At 33.9% G+C, this 6247-nt stretch overlaps 1 long non-coding RNA gene across 1 annotated transcript; it reads left to right on the forward strand.

Moving 5' to 3' along the window:
- The first annotated feature begins 3253 nt into the window (after positions 1-3253).
- Positions 3254-4513, forward strand: LOC104106205 (uncharacterized). The gene is made up of 2 exons (XR_011412008.1): positions 3254-3416; positions 4140-4513. It is a non-coding gene; the product is annotated as an uncharacterized lncRNA (long non-coding RNA).
- Positions 4514-6247: the final 1734 nt, after the last annotated feature.

Raw genomic sequence — 6247 nt, forward strand, 5'->3', positions numbered from 1 at the left:
TATTTTTTATGGGCCCGAAAAATTTTAGGAGACTCATAGCCGGTCGCCCGAATTCATGTAGTGGCGTGGACTATCGCACTTGAAAATCTGGAAATCGTCCTGAATTCTTATTTTATGGCCCTAAAACACCAAAAAATGAAGAACGTTATGTCGAAGCGATGACTATTATTTATTAGATCGTTTTTGCTGGGCCCGTAAAATTTTAGGAGATTCAATGTCGGTCGCCCAAATTCATGTTGATGGCGTGGATTATAGCACTCGAAAATCTGGGAATCATCTTGAATCCTTATTTTATAACCCTAAAATGCCAAAAATGAGGAACAGTCATGGCAAAGCGATGTATATTGTTCATTAGGTTATTCTTGATGGGAACACAAAATTTTAGGAGATTCAGGGTCGTTCGCTCGAATTCATGCAGATGGCGTGGACTATAGCATACGAAAATCTGGGAATCATCTTGAATTCATGTTTTATGGCTCAAAACGCCAAAAAACGAGGAACGGTCATGGCAAAGAGATGACTATTGTTCATTAGGGCATTTTATGAGCCCGCAAAATTATAGGAGATTCTGAGTTGGTCGCTTGAATTAATGCAGATGTCGTAGACAATAACATACGAAAATTTAAGAATCGTCTTGAATTCCTGTGTTATGGCCCTAAAATGCCAAAAAAGAGGAACGGTCATGGCGAAGCGATGACTATTATTCATTAGATCATTTTTATAGGCCCACAAAATGTTAGGAGATTCAAGACCAGTCGCTCAAATTTATGTAGATGGCGTGGACTATAGCACACGAAAATCTGGGAATAATCCTGAATTCCTATTTTATGGCTCAAAACGCCAATACAAACGAGAGACGATCATGGTGAAGAGTTGACTACTGTTCATTAGGTCATTTTTTATGGGCCCAAAAAATCATAGGAGATTCGAAGCCGGTCGCTTGAATTCATGCAGATGACGTGGACAATATCATACGAAAATTTAAGAATCGTCTTGAATTGCTGTTTTATTGTCCTAAAACACTAAAAAAAAAAAAAGAGGAACGGTCATGGTGAAATGATAACTATTGTTCATTAGGTCGTTTTGATGGTCCCGTAAAATTTTAGGAGATTTGGAGTCGGTCGTTTGAATTCATGCAGATGGCATGGACTATAGCACACGAAAATCGGGGAATCGTCCCGAATTGCTGTTTTATGGCCCTATAATGCCAAAACACGAAGAACGGACATAGTGAAATGATAATTATTGTTCATTAGGTTATTTTTGATGAGCCCGTAAAATTTTAGGAGATTCGAGGCTGGTCGCCCGAATTCATGCAGATAGCGTGGACTATAGCACAAGAAAATTTGGGAATCGTCCTGCATTCCTATTTTATGACCTTAAAATGCCCAAAAAGAAGAACGGTCATGGCGAAGAGATGCCTCTTGTTCATTAAGTCATTTCTGATGGGCCCACTAAATTTTAGGCGATTTGGAGCCCATCGCCCGAATTCATGAAGATGAAGTGGACATTAGCACACAAAAAATTAAAAATCTTCGTGAATTTCTATTTTATGGCCCTAAACCGCCAAAAAATGAAGAACGGTCACGACGAAACAATGACTATTATTCATATAGGTCGTTTCTGATGGACACATAAACTTTAGATGATTTGGAGCCCGTCGCCCGAATTCATGAAGATGACGTGGATATTAGCGCACAAAAAATTAAAAATCATTCTAAATTTCTATTTAATGGGTCTAAAATACCAAAACAAAAAGGAACGATCATGGTGAAGATATGATTATTGTTCATTAGGTTGTTTCTGATGGGCCTACAAAATTTGAGGTGATTCGGAGCCCGCCACCTGAATTCATAAAGAAGGTGCGGACTTTAGCATACAAAAAATAAAAAATCGTCCTAAATTCCTGTTTAATGGCCATAAAACGCCAAAAAATGAGGAACGGTCACGACGAAACAATGACTATTGTTCATTAGGCCGTTTCTGAAGGGCCCACAAAATATTAAGCGATTCGTAGTCCGTTGCCCGAATTTATGAAGATGGTGTGAATATTAGCACACGAAAAATTAGAAATTGTCTTGAATTCATGTTTTATGTCCCTAAAACGTGAAAAAATGAGGAAAGGTCATGGCAAAGAAATGACTATTATTTATTAGGTCTTCAAAAAAATTACTGAATTTTTAACTTTTATTAGTACAACATCCAAGTAAAATCCAAGAACGATTCATGATTTTTGAATTCACATTATACTTCAACAATTGAGAGCTACTGCTTTAGGTCATTCAAACTCCAGAAACAATTACTGAATTTTGAGCTTACAAATATTCAAGGAACAATAATCGATCCTAGAGTTATTCCATATTTTAAATAAAGATATTTTTGTCTAGAGTTATATTTTCGTATTAATGAGTGACTACTTTGCCATGACAATTTAAAACACGGCTAAGCTCTAATCGCCGACCTAAAAAGTAGCTATTTACCAATTCCTCACAATGATATCGAAGTCATAAGACTCCCTTACCTCCCCTTCCCCACCCACGCAAACAAAAAAAAATAGAAAAAATGAGAAGAGAATAATCAAACTCCTAACACCACTTTTTCTCCACCCGGTGTTGGGTCCGGGCGATACTCGCATTGTGATTTTAAATAATGGGATTTTATCATAAATAGCCAGTCAAATTCTCTGTTTATTTTTTTTTGCCAGTGTATACAGATTATACATTGATTATAAAAAATTATACAAATGATATTTGAATTATTCATATATTATATATTTATCGGTTATTTTTAATTTAAATGATTTGGTAGGCGATTATTTGGGTTAATACTTCTTTAATTAATCTGAATTTACGTCAAGTAAGGCCTGCTTTTTCCATTGCGCAGAGCGAGAAGCCACTCATTCTCCTCTTTCTTTCTCAAGTGATTCTGTAATTTTTACCTCCAGTTATTTTGAATGGTTTTGCACACTAGAACTTTGATATGTCTTATTTAACTTTTATATTATTTTTCTGAAATAACCACAACTATTGGAGAAAAATACAAAAAAACTATCTGTTACATATTCTTTTTGAAATGTGATGGATATTTTTGCATGAGATTATGAGAATAAAATATTATGCTAGGATAGTTATTTTCTTACCAAACTTGTAATTAATGAGCATTAATGTGTAACAGCTAGTACATGGAACAATTCTTCATTTACTGATTATCTAACCAGATGGGCATTTCATCATTGCAAAGGAATCAAGAACCACGTTTTTCTCCTTATATATCTTAACGTTCAAAAATCTTTAAAAGACACACACAAAATCTCACACCAAATATTCACACTAAAGTTCTCCCACGGGCAGATTTTTATGCAATGTTCTTATTACTTGCATTTGTTTCTTTGCTGCTCTTCCCCTTCACTACTTCATGTATGTCCTCTATCTTTATCTTTTATGCAATTTTTTATTGTTTTTTTTTTAGTTTACTCTTACTTATAGCATGGTCTGGCAAAGCTTTCAGTAAATTAATATTTTTTTTCTTAAAAAAGTGCTTATTTTAGAGATCGTTAAGGTATTTTTACAAGCTTCCGAACGAAAAAAGTGTTTTTGAGTAATATAAGGAGTTGTTTTTCTAAAGAGTTGAAAAAGTACTTTTTTCTAAAATTCCAACGCACAAAAATACTTTTCAAAACAAACGAATTTTAAAAATTTAGCCAAAAATGCCCGGTTTACAATGTTGTAAGGCGTAATAAATAATTTATGGGGTTTCTCTGGTGCTTGATTAAAAAAGGTAAAGAAGTAAGAACTTCAAAGGTCAAACGGACTGTTTAGATGTGAGTATTATTTTGTACACACTAACGGTATAAATAATTCGATCGGAAAATTAAAATTTACATATGATGAATACCATATATGGTATAAACCCTCTTTTTTTCATTCGGGTTGGGTTGACCTATAAGTACAGTAAGAAGGAATAAAATCACTGAAGTGTCGTTTACAGTCACTTAAGAAAAAATGACTGACTTTGGAAGCGGAACACGAACCTATTTTCACTATTCTGGATTGCCTAAAGGACAAATTAGAATTTTGAAAATAAAAAATACCAATTGCCCTTTTCTTGTTATTCAATCATTTACATGAATTTTGTTGTAGGTTGGTTTGACTATCCAAGAAAATGTTCTCCAAGTGATATACAAATATACCAAGGGCCATCAGGTTTTAATGGTCTTCATATACCTCAATATACAGTGCAAATTGTGAATGAGGCATCAGCCATTGATGGGATATTTGATGTTCAAATACATTGTGGTGAATTTGCTTCTGCAAATTTAATTGAACCTAAAATCTTTAGAAGAATTGGTTGTGGAATTTGCCTTTTGAAAAATGGAAGTAGGATTCTACCTGGAGAAGTAATTTCTTTTGAGTATTCAAATATACTTCCTTATGATTTCTCTGTTTTTCAAGTTAAGTGTTGATTACCAATGGAAATGCTATTATTTATTAATTTATTAATTATTTTATTTATTTATATTATTTGTTTTTATTATAGAATATCTCTTGTTGCATATTTAATTTAATTATTTCAGAAAAACAGGACAGATCTACCTTTATAGCGTCTTGTAGTGTTCCCACTTTGTTTTATTAAGCAGTAGCTAACTACTGTGACATACATTTATTATTTATGTCTATACCTCATTTAAAACTAATAGCGTAAAGGAAAAAAGAAAGAAATTATTGAAAAGATGGAATATAGAATTCAAAAGGAAAGCATAGCTAGAAGAAAAGAAAGAAATTCCCTCTTTTTTATACACTTACCATTGCCGTCATACGTTCATGAGATAGCCAACTCATACTACATAAACAAATTCGTGAAAATACCTGTAGGGATACAAAATTTTATTGGATTTAAATTCATAAAATTATTTGGACTGTACTTTAAATTCAAGGTATATTAGTTCAAATAAATATTATGGACTAATATAATTAAATTAATTACTTAATTCCAATAAATTTTGACTGGGCTAGCTCATTTAGTTAAGCTACAAATGATAGTCCACTTAGGCCTAATATGCCATCTTCCTAGAGGTCCAATTTGGTGACACGTGTCAAATAACGTGGCATGCAAGTCAAACGGGAAAAGCTAATAGGATTATGCCACGTGTCAAAATGACAAGGCATGCCAATTCAAATTAAAATGCCAATGAAATCGCGCCACATGTGCAAGTGACATGTTCTAGCCAATCAAATGCGGCCTTGTCACTCTTCAATCTGATTGGTCGGAAAGAGTTTGTTATCATCACAATTGTCACGACCCAAAATCCACTAAGGTCGTGATGGCGCCGGACATCACTGTCAGGCAAGCCAACAATAAATACTAAATTAGGTTCTCATTTTTATTAACTTTGAAATCATATTTTCCTTTAATATACATAGTAAAGCATGAGGATTTATAGAGTAAATAATAATACTTTTAACAAATTCACCACAGAACAACCCATAATCCTCCCAAAACCCGGTGTAACAAGTGCATGAGCATGTACTAGGAATATAAAATAAAATACAACAATTGTCCGGAATACAAATTAGACAGAAAAAATATAAATAACTCTGAAGGAGACTCTACTGGCTGCAGATCGTAATTTAGAATGCAGCTCACATAAGTCTTCGCATTAACCACACCTTTGTGCCCACAAGGCCGCTAGACATATACGTACCTGCACAAAAATGTGCAGCAAGTGTAGCATGAGTACGTAAACAACGTGTACCCAGTAAGTATCAAGCCTAATCTCGAAGAGGTAGAGACGAGATGGTCGACTTTGACACTCACTAAGGGTCAATAATAATAAATAACATAAAAATAGAAATATTTAAAAGAACATGATTCACAGAGTTAACAATAATTTTATTTAACCACAGAAATAATTAAATTCCTTCAAATGCAACAATTCCTAATCTATTAATTAAATTCACAAGCTGCAATTAAAATAAAAAAGTATCGTGTAATTATTATTATTATTAGGCACGATTTCTGCCTAGGTCGTACGGCCCGATCCAGAATGTCGTGTACACTGCCGAGGGACGTGCGGCGTGATCCATAGATGCATCTATACTGCCAAGGCGTTCGGCGCGCTCTACCAGAAAGGAAGACATTTTCTTATGTACCTCCGGAATGAGAGTTTATTTATTGATAGATTAATACGAGATGATGCACAATTTCTTTTAACAATTAAATAATTTATACAGAAAAATTAAGTATATTA

Source organism: Nicotiana tomentosiformis, chromosome 11 (assembly GCF_000390325.3).
Source record: "Nicotiana tomentosiformis chromosome 11, ASM39032v3, whole genome shotgun sequence".
In the NCBI taxonomy this organism is placed as follows: Eukaryota; Viridiplantae; Streptophyta; class Magnoliopsida; order Solanales; family Solanaceae; genus Nicotiana; species Nicotiana tomentosiformis.